Source organism: Nilaparvata lugens, chromosome 12, assembly GCF_014356525.2.
Source record: "Nilaparvata lugens isolate BPH chromosome 12, ASM1435652v1, whole genome shotgun sequence".
Classification (NCBI taxonomy): domain Eukaryota; kingdom Metazoa; phylum Arthropoda; class Insecta; order Hemiptera; family Delphacidae; genus Nilaparvata; species Nilaparvata lugens.
In genome coordinates, this window is record NC_052515.1 from 11637193 (window position 1) to 11657192 (window position 20000).

At 34.8% G+C, this 20000-nt stretch overlaps 1 protein-coding gene across 1 annotated transcript in view; it reads left to right on the forward strand.

The window, feature by feature from the left end:
- Nucleotides 1-20000, forward strand: part of LOC120353821 (box A-binding factor-like) — a 598086-nt gene that overhangs the window by 74769 nt on the left and 503317 nt on the right. Inside the window, exon 2 of the mRNA XM_039438892.1 lies at nucleotides 70-122. The gene's annotated coding sequence lies outside the window, so the exon portion shown is untranslated. The remainder of the gene's footprint in view (nucleotides 1-69; nucleotides 123-20000) is intronic.

Genomic DNA, 20000 nt, shown 5'->3' on the forward strand with positions numbered 1-20000 from the left:
CTACCTCCAACAATTTTCAGAACGTTCAATCACAGAACCAATCAATAACAATAATTCTTCTTCTTTCAGATGCTGAATGGATACAATGACTTCATCACAGACTTCAACGAATAATTTATAAGGTTGGTTCTGTTTATTTTGTTTTTTTCCACAGTTAATTTTCTTCTCATGACAAAACTTTCAACCAACCCTCCTTCTATTAGGTATGCTTCTCATTTAGAAATTGATTATAAATTGATTCTCAATTTGAATGTATGAATTTATATGTACGTTCTATGAACACGCATGTCAATATGAATTTCTAATAATTGGCATATATGTAACTTTTCAACGTAAAATTTTTTCACTTTTTGTGTAGTTGAGAAGTTGATGTTGTGGTAATTATTCAGATTGAATGAAAAAGACTAAGAAATTGTCAAAAATCACAGATTTATTGATACTTGGAAAGACCGGATTCGGTTATTACACCATTGTAAATCTCTGATAAACTCATTCAAAGTAGGTAAACATTTTTTATCAGTAAAATCTCTAATATTATTTCCATTATTGAAACACAGACGAATGTATAATGGAGGAACTCTCCTTCGTCTTTCCTCTATGATTGATTAGGGCCTGCTATGATCGTTTCAAGAATATATCACGAATTCTTTCAAACACAAGTGGTACTTCCCTTGAAACAAAGATGAATGAATACTGAAGGAACTCACCTCCATCTTTCCTCTATGATTGATTAGGGCCTTCTATGATCGTTTCAAAGAAATAACAGAAATTATTTCACTCACAAGTAGGTACTTTCCTTACCTCATGGTCTTTAACATGTTTCAGTAGACCTGTTGCATGTTCTATATCTGTAGTAGATATATATGCATATGCACCCATAGGTAAATAAAAGAATTAGATAGGCTACATCCAAAGAGTCAATAACTTGTTTGGCCTATGTAGCTGGGAGACATTGCTGTGTCCGAACTGCAAAACTGAGCTTCAAAATCAAAAGAGAATTCAAAATCCACTCATCATGTAATGCACAATCAAACTATTAACTGTGCACTATTAAACTATAATCTGTAAACTACTAGTAGTTCTGTGAACAGTAGACCTCGCGTTCAGTAAGTTACATTGATCTGTCGTATGTTTTCTCAAAAATTAATAAATAATTTATCAATTTAAAATGTCTAGAAAAAATCCTAAATAAACATAGAGCTTTCTGTCCTATCGTACCGTGACGTGTCGTCCCGGAATGTGAGTGTGAGCGCTGTTATCAGGTCTGGCTGCAACTGTCTATAACGTTGATGGAAAGATGCATTTTCAAGATGTTCGATGTTTTGGAACGGGTAGTATTATAGTCAACCAAAGACCTTAAAGATGCATAGACTCACTGCAGCGCTAGTGTCGTACTTGGAATTGAAATCCGCCATTGAGGGGGCAACCCATAAGATTATTACATACCAATGCCACCAATGCCTTTGTGATCTATAGTATTACAAATATATAATATATAATATCTCGTGCTAAAATACCCCAATGGCGGCCTTCAATTTCAAGTAAGAGCTATCATTGGGAAGGCATAGGCATTGTGGGTCTATATCTCTTTAAGGTCTTTGTAGTCAACTGTCTACTAACGTTGATGGAAAGATACATTTTCAAGATGATAGATGTTTTTGAACGGGTAGTATTATAGTTCACTAGACAGCTGATTTATGATGAATAATTCTATAGTCTGATTTTTACTCTAATATTGGCGTATGAGTATGAAGGAGGCTCCTTTTTCTTTTTATGTTATCCTTGAAATGCAAAATTTCTAAATACCTTGTATATACGCGCAATTTAACGGAACATACCTGTCAAATTTCATGAAAATCTATTGCCGCGTTTCGTCGTAAATGCGCAACATATAAACATTAAGAGAAATGCCAAACCGTCGACTTGAATCTTAAACTATAATCTTATAAACTATAATGCACTTCCCTCATTACAAGTTCCTCAACATGTTGCAGTATACATTTTGCATGTTCAGTAACTATTCTATGAGCACTTTCCTTACCTCATGTTCTTCAACAAGTTGCAGTGAACATGTTGCATGCTCTATAATATAGAAGCACTTTTCCTCACCACATGTTCTTCAACATGATACAGTGGAATGTTGCATTAGACATGTTGCGTGTTCTATAATACTGGTACAGTGGACAGGACTATAGTAGACTGACTATTGAAAGAACTCGAAAACTGTTGACCCGTTAAAAGAAATCGAAAAAGAAGTAAACTGGCACTGGCCTACCCGCGATTATGAAGCGCAACACCAAAGAAAGATAAATATATAATTATAGTTACAATGATTATGATTACAGTATAATAATGGCGACGGGGGTAAACCAGTTTTCGCCGGCGAATGCATTATTTTCTTCTCGCTCGAGTTTTAATGCTTAATTGACCGCGCCGTTGTTACCTTCTAGATTGTCAGCATCATGATCGTCATTATCATCATGATCATCGTAATCGTCAGCATCATCATCATCATAATCGTAATTGTAATCATAGTTGGTAAGAGCTACCGCTGCATTATTTCTCACACTCGGAATTTATGCCTCTCAAATTGGAAATTTATGTTGTCGTTTCCCTTGAAAAATTCGAGCAGTCGGTTCTCTCAACTGAGATATCATTCAGAGATGCACTTGTAGATGAGACAGAGAGGGAAAGTGAGTGAGGGAGGGTGATAGAGAGTGATAGAGAGGGAGAGAGACACAGTGAGATTGATTGATTGAAAGATAGAGAGTGAGAGGGGCACAGACAGAGAGAGATAGTGGAAGAGGGGGAGAGAGAGTGTGTGAGAGAGGATGAGTGTGACAGAAGGAAAGAAATGCACTAGCTTTCAGACAGGTTGATGATCACTAAGGTAGTTGAAGTGTCCTTTTGTTTTGCATCCTTGGATGACAGATTCCTGTCATCGAGGAATCTCTTTGTAATTCAGAGGTATCTTCAGGTTATCATTAAATGGAACTGTTCTCAGAGGATTCAATTATTGATTGTATTAATATCATGGAATAACCAATTTTTAACTCCTCCCTTATGAGTGAATTAACTTTTTCATGGAACATCAGGCAGGAATTTCATTTGAAACTAAAAAATTGGTCATTCCCTCTTATCCCTTGATTATTGAGATTTCTAGTTCTCGTTGGAAAATAAAAAGTTTTTATCCCTTTCTATATATTTTTTAAATGCTCCCTATTTATTGATTCTATTCATTTATCGTTCCTAAATCGAAATACTTCGGTAGAATCCACTCTTACGAAGTGCATCTTGAGTGTACTAGTAGTTCTGTGAACAGTAGACCTCACGCAGTATTCTCATCCACAAGTACCTGATTGAAACTATAGACCTTATGGAAATACAGCAATAGACTGGCTTCTCCACACATCTGTGTAATCACTTGTCAGCTGATTTATTATGAATAATTCTATAGTCTGACTTTTACTCAAATATTGGCGTATGGAGGTGGCTCCTTTTTCCTTTCATATCATCCTTGAAATGCAAAATTTCCAAAAACATTGTATATACGTTGACGCGCAATTAAGAAAGGAACATACCTGTCAAATTTCATGAAAATCTATTACCGCGTTTCGCCGTAAATGCGCAACATAAAAACATATAAACATTTAAACATTAAGAGAAATGCCAAACCGTCGACTTGAATGTTAGACCTCACTTCGCTCGGTCAATAAGTAATAAGAGATACTTCCTCTATGATAATACTCATAATAGTATGTTCATGTAGTGTTAGTATGCAAAGGGTCTTGAAAACCTGTCAATATATTTTTATTGGTGATAAAGAACCAATAATAGCAGTATTCTATTGACTCTTATTAAGGTTAATGTGTGATTTCCACTTAGATTTAAAGTCAATATGATATTGAATAAGTGCAACTCCATAGCTTACCACAGTCAAGACAATTTATCCTGTAGATTGAAAGATATGTAAGTTGTATCATCAGTATGTTTCCCAAACTAATGTACAGTAGTCCACATATTTCGCACTTCCTTCTTATTGTGTCATAAGTTTCCTCTATAGAAATTCTATCCATTCTGTACACACTGTTTCCCTTCCTCTCTTATCCTACTCATCCTCCTCCTCATCTTATCTTTTTTCTCCTCATTCTCTCCCTTCTCTCACTCACACTGACCCCATCAGAATGCGGCAGCCACTTTTATCATCATTTTCTCTCTCAATTATAAATCCGCAACGTCGCGTGATAAACGCTGCTACGATTATTTCCATCCATCCAAATATTCTCCTCCTCCTGTTCCACCCCTCTCCTCCCTACTACTCCTTCTCCCTCTTCTCCTTCTTCTCTTCCTCCTCGACAAGAAAGCATTCCAAAAGGAGGAGCACAAATAATAATAAGAGTGGAAGTTGCAGAAAAAATCTGGGATCGAGGTCTCCTCCTCTCCCAGAACAAACTCACATGAGAGATGAAAAAACCAGTAACATCTTAAACATGCAATTATTCTACAAAACACCCATTTCCTATTATCTTCTTATCCCGCTGGATCCGGTTTCGTCAGCGGGATCGTAGCGAATACACACGAACTCTCACTCACACACCCTTTCTCACTCTCTCGCAACACACGAATCGCTCCGTCTCTCTCACATCAGCATACACACAATACAAAAATATACAATACACTAATCCAGTGCGTGATGTGAGCGTGTGTGAGTGTTATTTCAATTCCAGGAGTTCCTTCTGTTTCTGAGTTTTGTTTCTTGTAATCTTCCGCTTCTTTTTCTTCTTGTTCTTCTTCTCCTTTTTCGTCTTCTTCTTTGTCTTGTGTCTCTTCCTCTTCTTCTTGTGCAAGTTCTTGTTCCGTTCCATCAGATGATACCTGCTACCGAACGAGTTCACCAAATACCTTTCGACTATTTTTTATTTATACCTGTCTCCTGGTTGTTGGCCCCATTCTGTATCATCAACAACCGTTCCAGCCTTGAAAGCAGAAGAAGGAGAAGAAGAAGAAGAAGAAGAAGAAGAAGAAAATGGGTTAGGGTGAAGATTGAATTGGTAAATTATTGGAGAAAAGTGGGAAGGAAAATGTGCTATGGAATTTTGGAATTGTTTGACATTCCATATGTGAGAGAATTATTGTACTAGACTTTATTTGAGAAAAAAACTGGAGAAATAATCTTTCGAGATTGAGAAAGATGAGCTGATATGTATGCAGTGTGCGTATAAGGAGAAGTTTACACTGTGTGCAGTTTTTTGAAAAAAGTCTAAAAATTATTATCAATAAACATGATGAATAATGGAAGAACACTTGATAAACCAGTGGATATATAACTTGAAGACACGTTAATATAATATGCATTGAATACACAAAATAGTTGATCAAGTCAAAAATGTAAGCAAGAATATCAATATTATTATAGGAATATTAGTACTTTTTTAAATTTCTCACATAAATTCAACTAGTTTCAGCATTCATCTCATTTATAAGTTTAAAAAGGGGGTCAGATATTCCTATGATAATTGAACAATTCATGTAGCCCATCAAAATACTAACATAAGTTATCAAAATTTGATAAGGAAATTTCATTCGATAAGGAAATACAAAATAAGAGAAGTGAGAATCAAGACAATGAAGGAGAGACTCACGATGGAACAGTAAAATAACAAACAAAATGAAAGGTAGAAGAGACGAAAAATATACAACAATGAGAGACTAAAATTACAGAAGTTAAAAGACAAGACAACGAGGGACACAATGACAAAACATTAGAAATAAGAACTCTGATATGCAGAATAAGCCAGTGTTTTTTTCTCTCTATCATCAGAGAGAAGCCATTCAACCGGAGCTGGCGCTCTCTCTAATTAGGCTACGCTCTAGAGAGGTTCACTCTAAACTGTCAGCCTTAGTTCAGTTAGAACCATTGTTGTTATCTCCGTAAGAAATACTGATGGTTCACTGTGAATTTCACGATACCTGTTTGAGGCTGGCAGAAAAAATGTACCGGTCCAGGGTAGGTACTATCATTATTATTATGTTGCTCTCTGATAATACAGTAGTAGGCTGAGCTACCAATTCCAGAGAACAGAATCATATCAGGATAATAAAAAGTTTAATGACTCTGATACCATTCTGAAATATCCGTTAATTGGAACTGAATGTTTGGTTTTAGATGCTCCTTTTTCTGTCTAATTCGTCTGTGTCCTCTACTGTTTTTCCTGATTCTTTCTCTACACTTTCTTTGTCCTCTGATGGTAGAAAACAGGGATAAAATTGAAAGAAGTCGAAGATGAACTGAAAAAGAAGAAAAAGGGATGCGTGAGAATACGAGTAGTAGAAAAAAATTGTGGAAAATAGACTGGAAGTCGGTGTTATCGATTGTCTTCTGGAATCCGTGAATTTACCGAGAATACTTTCCAAGAGAACAAGAGAATTATCCTTGAGATTTCTTTGGAATCTCAGATATCAAAGATGAAACGTGCTTTGATACCTTGGCTGGTCCTTTAATTTTGAATATCGGGGCACCGATATTCAAAATCGAGCTTTGCTCGTAATTTGTATTTATTGATAAACAGAACACAATATTTTCTGGAATGATCGTGTTTATATTTCACAGCTGGCTATTATGTCATCTTATGAATTTTGGGGATGCGATATTTTGATTTTTCACATACTCACTCGCTCACTCACTTTTTTACTATCCACAGCTGTTTCAGCCACGGATGAATTATCCTTTTAATGTCGTTTTCTGTCTCTCTCTCTCTCCCACACAATCATGCATCTTCTGTTTCGACAGACGACGAAATTATCTTCTGTTTTCCCAAGGATGAATAATTGTTATCCTTTTCATGTCCTTCAGCGAGTTTTCCCAGGGATGAGACCTGGTGCAATCGAATTTTTATATCATAAACCTACTATGTACCAAATTTCGTGAAAATCGTTAGAGCCGTTTTCGAGATCCGTTGAACATAAATAACCAGATATAATAGGATATTGCTGAATAAACAGCATTGAAATCGTTTAAAATGATACAATGTTATTTTCGAAAGTACTTTATAGTTTATACCCTTGAAATTGATAAGAGGCAGAGAATAGTGATGTTGAAGGAAAAGTATGAAGAGGAAGTGAACGAAAAAGTAGGAAAGGACGAACAAATCGGGAACGAAGAAGATGAATGAAGAAAAGGTAGAACCGAGCAGACACTGTGATCAAGAAGGAAAAAGAATTACAGGTAAGCAGGGAAAATAAGAAGTTGACAAAGGAGAGAAATAAGAACAAGGCGGGAAAACAAAAGTGGAAGAAAAAAAAGAGATGAGAAGAAGGAGAAGAAGAAGGAGAAGAAGAAGGAGAAGAAGAAGGAGAAGAAGAAGGAGAAGAAGAAGAAGAAGACAGGTGGAGAAGAAGAAGAAGAAGAAGAAGAAGAAGAAGAAGAAGAAGAGAAGAAGAAGAGAAGCGATTGACAAGCGGGCGGGCGGGCGTTGGTGTGATAAGTACCACTGTAGTATACAGTTTTGCTGTCATGTTGCATTGAGAGGCAAGAAGTGACAATATTACAAGACTGGTCGCCAATGCAATGCAATGCAATGCACACTTTACTACTTGAACACACCAAAGTACATCACCAGTAATAGTAATGCTACAAGTGAAGACTGCTTAGTGCAAAGCAATGGCAACTACCCAGAAAGTATAGAATATACTCGTATTCTATACTATCCTGCAATCACTGCCTAAGTCAACTCACACACAACGCAGTCATTGCCAATTCACAAGGCAGAGGCTACCTTTTCCTCATCTATTTCATCTTCTTCTTTTTCTCTCGCCCCTTTTTTCCTCTCTTCTCCTTCTTCTCCTTCGTCTTCTTCTTTGTCCTCTATTCATCTTTCTCTCCTCTTCAACTCCTTCTCCTCATTCATCCTCTATATTTTGTCCAATTAATTTTTCTTGCCTATATGTAGTTTTTTCTGTTCACCTACCTGATCTTTTTTTGTCGTTTTTGTCTTTCCTGCGTCCATCTTCCTCTTTGTGTTCGTAATCTTCTCTTCATTTCTCTTCTATATTTCTTTGTAAACATTCTCTTCATATTCTCGATCCTCCTTCACTTTTTGTATATTTTATTGAATCTTTTCTAGCGCTATTTACGCTACTGCCGTCTTTTGAAGACCTCTGCTTCTATTTTATTTTTTCAATAATCCCTTCTATGTTCATTTCCATGTTATTTGTAGTTCACATTACAATTATTATCTTATTCCCTGATGCCTGATCTTCTTCTCATTCCTCTCTGTATTATGTCTACTTATGCATTCTTATTCTCTTGTTCTCCTCTTCACCGTCTCCTCCTTTTCTTCGTCCTCTCTTTCTACTTACATCTTTCCATTATGCTCCTTCTTTATACCTTCTATTTTTCATTCATTCCTCTTCATCCCCACTGTTCATCTCCTTTTGTCAGATAAAATGTATATTTTTAATGTACATATACATTAGTATAATGTATTATGGCGTATTATAGTGTATTAGTACATTAAACTAGAATATCATAAGCGACGCCTGGATTGTTTCAACCTTCCATTTACAGTATTTCATTTCTTTCTCAACCTATTCATCCCTTTTCTGGAGCCTTTTTGTCCTTCTCCCATATCGCTTAATGAACTGAATCTTTGTCTCATTTCTTCATACAATTTTTCCTTTGAATAACCTCATATCGTTTTCTTCTATTCTCCCTTATCCTTCTCCTCTTCTTTCTTATTCCATGAGTTGAAGATTCCTTATCCCTTTCCTCTTCCTCCTTCCGTCTTCTTCTCGAGCCTTATTTCTCTTTCATTCCCCATTCTCGAAGTTGAAGAGTCCTTTTCTTCATTCCCTGCTCCTTCGAGAGTAGTATAAGAGTATGAGCAGAGATAATAGATTCAATACGTTAGGAATATTCATTCATGAGAGTATGAGCAGAGAAAATAGAATATTCTAGAATACTCAGAGACAAAGGATATTCATTTATTTGTCTCTGGTTTGAGCTACACCGCACTGCAAATCCGAAGCACATCCTTTTGCGGGAGAAATGCTTGCTCGCAGGTTCAACACTCACGCAACAAAAAGTTGTAGAAAAAAGTAGTAAGCAAGCAGTTTGTCACGTGCCCAGAATGGTAAAGACCACGTGTTAAACGGTCTAATGAGTCAGCCTACAGATTTTCATTATAGACTGACTGTGTAAGGAAGGAAGACGGAGAAAGTACATGTGTGGGAGGAAAGGAGAGAGACGTAAACCTGAAGAGGATGATGATGTGAGAGAGTTCTATGGATGCGAGAAGTGTGTTTAAGAGAGAGAGAGAGAGAGAGAGGATGACGGAGAGAGTGCAGAAAGAGAAGAAACGAAGGAGGAAGGCTATATCCTATTATATTAACCGATCAATTTCTGTATATGGTTATATGGTTATATGGTATGTATGTCCAACAGATCTCAAAAACGACTCTAATGATTTTTACGAAATTTGGAACTTAGGTTTATGATATAAAAATTCGATTGCACTAGGTCTCATCCCTGGGAAAACTCGCTGACGGACATGAAAAGGATGATAATTATTCATCCTTGAAAAAACATGATAATTTCGTCGTCTGTCGACAGAAGATGTGACTGCCTGTGTGGGAGAGAGACAGAATTATGTTCAGCTGTTCAACTGTTTGCAATCAATCAGCTCACTCACGGGAAATATTAATCTAGAAATTGTAATCGACTACTTGATCATAATAATCTGATTTGTTGACATGACATGGTATATCATTCTAAATGAGAGTATATTATTATTTTTAAATTAATCATTATTTTACAGTAATTAGTGAGTGTTTTTTTGCTATTCAATTTGGTTTGTGAACAATCTAAATTAGAAATTTTCTGTTTTAAAATGATTTGACTGAAAATCGGACCTGAATTCAAGTGTATGGAACATAACCTACTTTCTGGACAATTCATAGTGTATATATCAAAATTCGGGGAAGAATTTCTGGGCTGTGCCTATCAGTCCTTCCTCAATCATTTTAAAGAATTGTGATCTGTTTATCAATAAATAAATAACGAGCGAAGCTCTGTGCCCCGATATTAAAGTCTATAATATTGTGAATATTTTTGGTGAAGAAATATATTAATACAATGTTGATTCGAAAAAATGTTTATAAATTGATAGAACCTTTGAAAATAAATATGAATAATACACTAATTGGAATATGTCTACAAAATGGATGAGAACATCAATAAGTCTAGGAAAAATAGGATAAATGATAAGTTTAGAGCGGAATAAAACAAGATTTTGATGGATGAGGCTATTAATTTCATGATAAATTTTAATTAGGAATGAAGTTGGATAGTGTTATGACAGAGATGGTAAGCCTCAGCCCAATAATTGGGAATGTTGACCCATTGACGAATTGACAGAGCCGATTCGGCTGACAATAGGTCCACTTTTGAATGGGACGGTCCAGTTGTTGACCAGTTGTTGTTGATCCTCTTTTTTAACAGATAACGTTTATCTCTCACTCTCACTCACTCACACTCTCTCTTTCTCTCTCTTTGCCAAACTGAACACATAACAAGTTCCGTTATTATTAGCAAGCGGTCCTATCAATGCAGCAGCTTGGAATGAGATGGATGATAAAGGATAGCCTTGTCGGACAAGTGCACAAAAAATGGCCAGAATCTGATCTCGACATTCTTGTTATTTTTCATCTCTTCGTCCGGTTTTTCTCTTCAATTCTCATTTCTTTCTCTCCGTTTCTCCTTTTGTTCAAATCATCTTCTGTAACATTGTGGGATTCTCCATATTCCTACTTGTAGCAGAATCTGATCTCGACATTCTTGTTATTTTTCATTTCTTCGTCCGGTTTTTCTCCTCAATTCTCATTTCTTTCTCTCCGTTTCTCCTTTTGTTCAAATCATCTTCTGTAACATTGTGGGATTCTCCATATTCCTACTTGTATCACATCCCTTTCAAATGTATTCAATCATTTCCACCCTCCTTTTTTATGTTAGCTACTTTAGTCTTTGCTTGGTTTCCACTTCATTCAATTATCTTCCATTCCTTAGATTCTTTGTCGCCTTCATCTTTTACTTTCTCATAATCTTATTTCTAGCTTACTACAAAAATTAGCTAGCTAGCTAGCTTATTTCTAGCTTACTACATTCCATTGACATTGCATACAGTTTATATCTCCCTTATTTATTATTTATTTTATTTATTAATTCTTTTTACAATTTTTTATCGCATTGCCTCTTCTTCATTTTCTTTCATTTACTTTCATCTGTTACCCAAGTTCCTTCAGTGGCATAATAGTATCTAACGTCACAAGGACGGGAAGGGGCCTTTTGCAGGCGAGAATGATGTTACTCGGCTAACGCCTCTACTATAGTGAGGTCCACGTTATAATGACAGTATTTGATCAACTTTGGTTTAGCTATCCTTGTCTATCATTCGACATAGCCGGTGGTACTATCCTTTTCTAGGTCCACACCGATGCCAATTTTGTTTTTGACAGTGTGGAAATATAATTAATTAATGCAGAGAATCGGCATCGCTATTCTTCTATCTTTATCCACTGCCATTATAAAGTGGACCTCACTATAGAGTTTCATTCGAGCACTGCAAAATACATCCACGTTCAAGTAACGTACACCATTTTTTGTTATAATTATCTAAAGAAGAATAATTGAGAATTAGAAAACATTACCTACTTGTGCTGCAAGTTACTACATGCATTCTATGAACATAACCTAGTTTACAAATTCCGAATCGAATTTTGGGGAAGTTGACAAAACTTCCACCTGGAGCGCTGAAGGTGGTTTTATAGCAGTTTTGCTGTTCCTATTTCGGAACTAGGAAACATACTCGACTGTAAAGAAAACATATTGTTTCATTACAGTCGAGTATGCTGTAATGAGAATCATAAGTTTTATTTGTTCTGCAAACAGCTGTTTACCGGCTTGATTTCATACATGGAAAACAGCTGAGATTGAATGATTATGACAAAAACTTTACAGTAATGATTTCTTCATCTTTCAACTCAAGTTAATTTCTTCTTTTTCAATAGTTCACATTATTTTTCTCCCCCTCTCTGTTTCACTCTCTTTTATTATCCTATTCGCATCTCATCTCTCAACTTTACTGCTCCTGTTTCTTTCGTTGCAAATGATTGAGTGAACAAGACAAGAGTATAAACCTGCGTTACACTTTGTGAATATATTCTCTGTCCCTCAGGGCGTTTTACCTTTCCAAATAAATTCTTTTCGTCTCTACTCTTCTTCCTTCTCCTCCTTCCTCTCCTCCTCATTCTTCTCCTCCTCCTCCTACTCCTCTCCCTCTTCATCCTTCTCCTCCTCTTCCACCACTCCTCCTCCTCCGCCACCTCCTTCATCTCCTCATTCTTATTCTCTTGAAAAATGTCTCTCCATTGTTTATACTCTTTGCTCTTTCTACTGGTCCAGTTTCAGCTGAGAGGTCAACACAGAGCAATTTAATGAACTCTGTTACCTGTTCTGCTACCTGTATTGAATTGGGTGGATATCACGTTCATCTGTATTTTTAGGTTTCGATTTTTATTTTCCTCCTTGTCTGCTACATCTTTAATTGTTTTCTACGTTGATTAGCCTACTCCTGTTCATAATAATAATAACAAAATAACAAACGAATAATTTTTTGCATCAACATTTTCAAAGTAAATCATTATTTTGCAGTTTTGAACTATTAGGGCCGTTTGCACAGTGCCAGTTCAAACTAAATTTCATCTTAAACTGGATTGAATCTATATCAAGTATCATTTGTTATAATGTGTTTCATTTTGAGTTTAAGCCAACAGCTGATTGAATTCAGTTTAACCTTTCACTGTGCAAACGGCCCTTAGTGAGTGTAATTTCGTTATTTAACTCAGTACAAGCAATCTTTATCCAAAACTTCTTTTTTTATGTAGTGTTGCACTAAAAATTGGACTTAAATTCAGAAGTGAATGAAACATAACCTACTTTTTGAACTTGTGTATGAATAGAAATTTGGGGAAGGATCAGTTTTGGGCTGTGCCCGTTGGTCCTTCTCCAATCATTTTAATGATTTGTGTTTTGTGATCATTGAATAAATAAAATAAATAAATTTGAAAATAGAATAAAAATAAATAAATAATTAGAATCACATTTTAATCGTACCACATGTATTGAGAGAGTTTGGGAGAGACACTACAGGTCTATCTGCTAGCTCAAAACGTTTTTCTCTTCAGATTTTCAAAGTGAACAACTACAAGACTTAACCAATCTTGGACTATGTGTAACCTTGTATAAATCTGGAGAGGAAAAGCATAAGGTTACCTCATTTTTCTCTCCCTATCATTTCGATGATGTACTTATTGTATGAATCAATAAAGAATTTTTTAAAATTAACATGGAATCATGTAAAGTCATGTTAGATTTCCACTTTATCAGTTTGAGTCCAAACTCAAATCCACTCCTCTAATATCGAATCAATTTCCAGTGTAGGAACAACATTAGTCATATAACTTTACCTACGATTATTGCTAGATCAAAACTGTTTCTTTCTCAAGATTTTTATTAATATGAATCATTCAAAGTCATGTTAGATTTCCACTTTATCAGTTTGACTCCAAATTCAAATCCACTCCTGTAATATCGAATCAATTTCCAGTGTACGAACAACAGTAGTCATATAACTCTATCTAAAACTATTGCTAGCTCAAAACTTTTTCTTTCGTAAGATTTTTATCAACATGTAATATTGAAAAGTCATGTTAAACTTCCACTCCAATCAGTTCAAGCCCAAATACAAATCCACTCCTGTAATATCGAATCAATCTCCAGTGTCGAACAACAGTAGTCATATAACTTTACCTGCGATTATTGCTAGCTCAAAACTGTTTCTTTCTCAAGATTTTCATTAACATGAATCATTCAAGTCATGTTATATTTCCTCTTTATCAGTTTGAGTCCAAACTCAAATCCACTCCTGTAATATCAAATCAATTTCCAGTGTAGGAACAACAGTAGTCATATAACTTTACCTACGATTATTGCTAGATGAAAACTGTTTCTTTCTCAAGATTTTAATTAACATGAATCATGTAAAGTTATGTTCTATTTCCACTTCAATCAGTTTGAGTCCAAATTTAAATCCACTCCTGTAATATCAAATCAATTTGCAGTGTATGAACAACAGTAGTCATATAAATTTACCTACGATTATTGCTAGCTCAAAACTGTTTCTTTCTCAGATTTTTATCAACATGAATCATTCAAAGTCATGTTATATTTCCACTTTATCAGTTTGAGTCCAAACTCAAATCCACTCCTGTAATATCAAATCAATTTCCAGTGTAGGAACAACAGTAGTCATATAACTTTACCTACGATTATTGCTAGATGAAAACTGTTTCTTTCTCAAGATTTTAATTAACATGAATCATGTAAAGTTATGTTCTATTTCCACTTCAATCAGTTTGACTCCAAATTCAAATCCACTCCTGTAATATCAAATCAATTTCTAGTGTAGGAACAACAGTAGTCATATTACTTTACCTACGATTATTAATTTCTATGCCAATCTATACCTATCATGAGAAGACTTACCTTTCAGAAGACCTATCTTGTATTTCTATTGCAATGAACGCATCGAATCTGTCAATTAGTTCCATAGATTAGACACACAATGAACGGCATGAGGCTTCTCTATCAACAAAAGACTCTTCTCTGGTCTATTATTACTATATTATGTGGTAAGTAATTTCATGTTTTATTAAGGGCCTATTACTGTGTAGTGAGGTACGTAATTCTAGACGGGTGCTTTCACGGATGAAGGGGATATTTTCCACGTTTAAACGGCTATCAAAGCCTTTAAATCGTAGTTAATGGAATCGACTAATGAAATAAACTTGTCGTAATTACTTGTAAGAGAAAAGGAAGATGGGGGAGCGTAGTGGTGAGAAGGAGAGGGAAAAGATGTAGAAAAGAGGAGAAGGAGAATGTGATGAAAAGTGAATGAGTGAAGGATGAAAGAGGGAGAAAGATGGAATGGTTGAAGAAGAGGATTGATTGATTGATTTCATTTTTTCATTTATTTATCGTCACATTACATCAATTTTTGAGTAACACTCATTTGACTGGTGACATGTCAATACTAGAACAAAATTATATTTAAAAGACTTAGTTGATTATTGATTGATTACTTTATTTATAGATTAAACTATATACTGGCTTATAGACTTATATACAATAGCTTACAATACAGCAAAATTATAGATGAATTTACATAATATAGACTAAGAAAATAATCATTGAACAGTATATGATATGAAAAAGCAATTTGGGATAACTACATATAACATTGTTATGCATCTACATAAATTGGCGGAGCTTTGGACATATGGCGGACATTGGCGGAGCTTTGGAGGAGAGGGAGAAGGAGAAGGAGGATAGTGAGAAGAGGGGATATAAAAGGGTGAAGAAAGTAGAATAGAGAGTAGAGGGGGTGGTGAAGAGGAGATATAAGAAAGAAAAGAAGTGAATGGAGAATAATATATAATGAGAAAGAGGGAGGAAGATGTAATGGTTGATGAGGAGGAGTAGAAGGGAGAGGATTGTGAGGAGGTAGAATAGGAGGAGGAAGTAGAATAGAGAGTTGAGGAGGAGGTGAAGAGGAGATATAAGAGAGAAGAGAGGTGAATGGAGAATATGATGAGAAAGAGGGAAAAATATGAAATGGTTGAAGAGGATGAGCAGGAAGAGAAGAATTGTGAGGAGCTAGAATAGGAGGAGGAAGTAGAACAAAGAGTGAAGGAGGAGGTGAAGAGGAGATGTGAGAAAGAAAAGAAGTGAATGGAGAGTATAATAAGAAAGAGAGAGAAATATGAAATGGTTGAAGAGGAGGAGTAGGAGAAGGAGGATTGTGAGGAGGTAGAATAGGAGGAGGAAGTGGGGTGAAGAGTGAAGAAGGAGGTGAAGAGGAGAGATTAAAAAGAAAGAAGGAAGATTGAAAGGTTTAAGAAGAGGAGGAGGAGGTGGAGGAGACTGGTGAGGAGGAGGAATATGCATTGCAGGAGGAAGTAAAATAGAAGATGGAGGAGGAAATGTATACTAGAAGAAGTGGTAGAAGGGGGAGGAATGGGAGAAGAATGAGCGAGAGAAATGAGGATGAGGAAGTGTAAGAATAAGGTGAAGGAGATGTATACTAGAAGAAGTGGTAGAAGGGGATGGAATGGGAGAAGAATGAGCGAGAGAAATGAGGATGAGGAAGTGTAAGAATAAGGTGAAGATAGAGGATTGGAAGGAGAAAGAGTGATATTTCATGAAAGAATAAGTCAAATGATGGTTAATTGAAAGGAAAGGTGCAGAAGATCAGAAGAAGAAGAAAGAGGAATCGACAAGGATTGGAGAAATGAACCAGAGAAGTAGAAGACGACATTGTGGTAAGAAATATAATTATGAAAGAAATTTGAAGTGGAAAGAATATTATTGATAAGAAGTAGTAGAATAAGACGGAAGAAGGAGGAAACAGATAAGTGGGAAAATTTATCAGAAATGAAAAAATGGAACAAAGCAGTAGAAGACAGAGAAAATTGGAAATTGAAAGCTAACTAATGCCATTCACAATAAATTGAATTGAAATCTTACATTAAATTAAAGAATGATGCGTAGAAGAAGAAGAATATAGATGAATGGGAGAATGCGGAGTAGAAATGAGAAGAAGGAGAAAAGGAACAAATGGAATTAGGAAGCCAAAGGGAAGAGGAATTATTTCTTCCGTTCAATTCAAGTGAGGCTCAGCTTCTTGTATTATAACAATAATTATTGTTTTTGTATCAATAATTTGCAGTTGATTTATGAACTACACCACTACAGTTGAGGATAAAAGTTCATTAGTCATAGAATAAAACAAATAAGAAGTTTTCTCTGGTAGAACCAAAAAAAATGCAATGAATAGGATTGTAGCTGGCTGAAAACTCCATGTCGTTTGTAAGTTTCAATTACACACTCATTTGATTGATTCAATGTATTGATTAGAAATTAATTGATTTCCACTGTGAAAATTCTGTGTTTTCATAGATGAATGGAATAATCGCCAGTTTCATCAATCATTTTCATTGTTGAACTGAAATCGAAAGAGATTCTTGATTTTCAATGGGTGTATTTTACTCATAAAACATTAATTGAGAGAATGCGAACAGAAAGACATAACCTAGCAAATAAAGGATTACTTCAAGGGGGAAAATAATCTGGCAGAATAGAATGAGAAATACTTTTAGATAAGTTGAAGATATCTCTTCATATAAATATATATAACTATGGAGCGGATATTGTTTATTTTATTTTTATATTATTATATTATTATATTATTATATTATTATATTATATTATTATATATTATATTATTATATTATTATATTATATATTATTATATTATTCTATTATTTATATTCAAATATGAGAAATACTCCTAATCAGTATTTCAATAGTAGTCCAATCAACGAAGGGTTATCGAGGAAAAGTTTGAAAGACAATAATTTTTGACCCCGCAGTTCTGTTTAGGATAGTAAGGAGTTAAACATATCATAAGTTCCCACCCTCACCGATTGTGCTAAGGGGGTGGGGTTGACTCAAAGGTATCATTTTTGGTTTCTCGCATATTGATAATTCGGAAACTATGCATCCTACATACATGACTATTGAATTAATAGAAAATATTGAAGCTTACATGAGATCCCCTACAATATTGATCTAACAACTTATTGAAAATTCAACTCCCATAGTAGGGCTTGTATAACAATGGAAGAGAAACATGGGATAGTGAAATAATACATCAAATTGAAGAGAACTTGATGCTCTACAAACCATCTATTAATTTAAGCATATATTAATTTATACGATGCATTGTTGGAGAGTTATAAACCCTGTTCTAGACATTTTCAAGATTTTTTTCAAAATTAACTCCAGTTCATTCATGAACTAATAAAATGAACTGGTTGTTGTGTTTTTTCTAATTTTCATATTTACAAATTTTTCTAATGTTTTGCAAACATTTGTTAAATTTACAAATAATATCGGGACACCGAGCTTCACACGTTATTTATTCATAAACTATTGATAAACAGAACACAACTCTTTAAAATGATTGGGGAAGGACTAACAGGCACAACCCAATACTGTTTCTTCCCCGAATTTTGATTTATACACTATAAATAGTACAGAAAGTAGGTTATGTTCCATACACTTGAATTCAGGTTCAATTTTCAGTCCAAACATTTAAAAACAAAAAAGTTCTAATTTAGATTATTTACAAACCAAATTGAATAACAAAATAACACTCACTAATCACTCAAAATTGTCAAATGATGAATAACTTTGAAAATTATGATATACTCTAGTTTAGAATGATTATCAAGTCATGTCAACAAATCAGACTATTTTGATCAAGTCGATTAAAATATCTAGATAATATTTCTCGCTGATTGATTACACAGCTGGAAATAATTCTGTCTCCCTCCCACACATGCATCTTCTGTTTCGACAGACGACGAAATTATCATCTGTTTTTCCAAGGATGAATAATTTTTATCCTTTTCATGTTCTTCAGCGAGTTTTCCCAAGGATGAGACTTAGTGCAATCGCATTTTATATCATAAACCTACTATGTTCCAAATTTCGTGAAAATCGTTAGAGCCGTTTTCGAGATCCGGTGAACATAAATAACCAGATATAAAATATATACAGAAATCGCTCGTTTAATATAATAGGATTTGTTAATAAAGAAGAATCATATCTTAGCAGATGTACACATAGATAGATACATTTTAAAAATTGATAACAAAAACCATTCTCACAGAAGCAAAATAATTGTGAACCCTTGCAGAGCATATGGAAAGCGAGCTTATACTTACTACACATTGTCACAAGGCAATCTGATTGTGAGCATTTCAACTTTTTCCTTTGAGACTTTTTCAATTCGCAACGTTTTTAAGTCGGAATGTGGATTGGCTGCTTGACACAAAGCAAAGCGCCGACAATAATGATAGAAAATGATAATCTGCGCAGATGCGGTGCTAAATTGAGCCGATCTGCGCAGCTAAAAGCTTCTCTCTCATTATTGCTCGAGATAAGACGGATAGAACTCGATGTATAGATATAGAATCTATGGAATAGTGCTGGTATAATTATAGGATAGCTCGATGTATATAGATATAGAATTTATTGAATAGTGCTGGTACAATTATAGAATAGCTCGATATATATAGATATGGAATTCATGGAATAGTGCTGGCACAATATTATAGAACAGCTAGATAATATATAGTTATATAATATAGGGATAGTGCTGCACATTCATAGAATAGCTAGATATATAGATATAGAATATGGAATAGTGCTGGTACAATATAGAAAAGCTCGATATATATAGATATGGAATTTATGGAATAGTGCTGGCACAATAATTATAGAACAGCTAGATATATATAGTTATATAATATAGGGATAGTGCTGGCACATTCATAGAATAGCTGATATATAGATATAGAATCTATGGATAGTGCTGGTACAATTATAGATAGCTCGATATATATAGATATGGAATTCATGGAATAGTGCTGGTACAATATTATAGAATAGCACCGTATATAGATATATAATATAGGGATAGTGCTGGCACATTCATAGAATAGCTAGATATATAGATATAGAATCTATGGAATAGTGCTGGTACAATATAGAATAGCTCGATATTATAGATATGGAATTCATGGAATAGTGCTGGCACAATAATTATAGAACAGCTAGATAATATATAGTTTTATAATATAGGGATAGTGCTGGCACATTCATAGAATAGCTAGATATATAGATATAGAATCTATGGAATAGTGCTGGTACAATTATAGAATAGCTCGATATATATAGATATGGAATTTATGGAATAGTGCTGGTACATATTATAGAATAGCACCGTATATAGATATATAATATAGGGATAGTGCTGGCA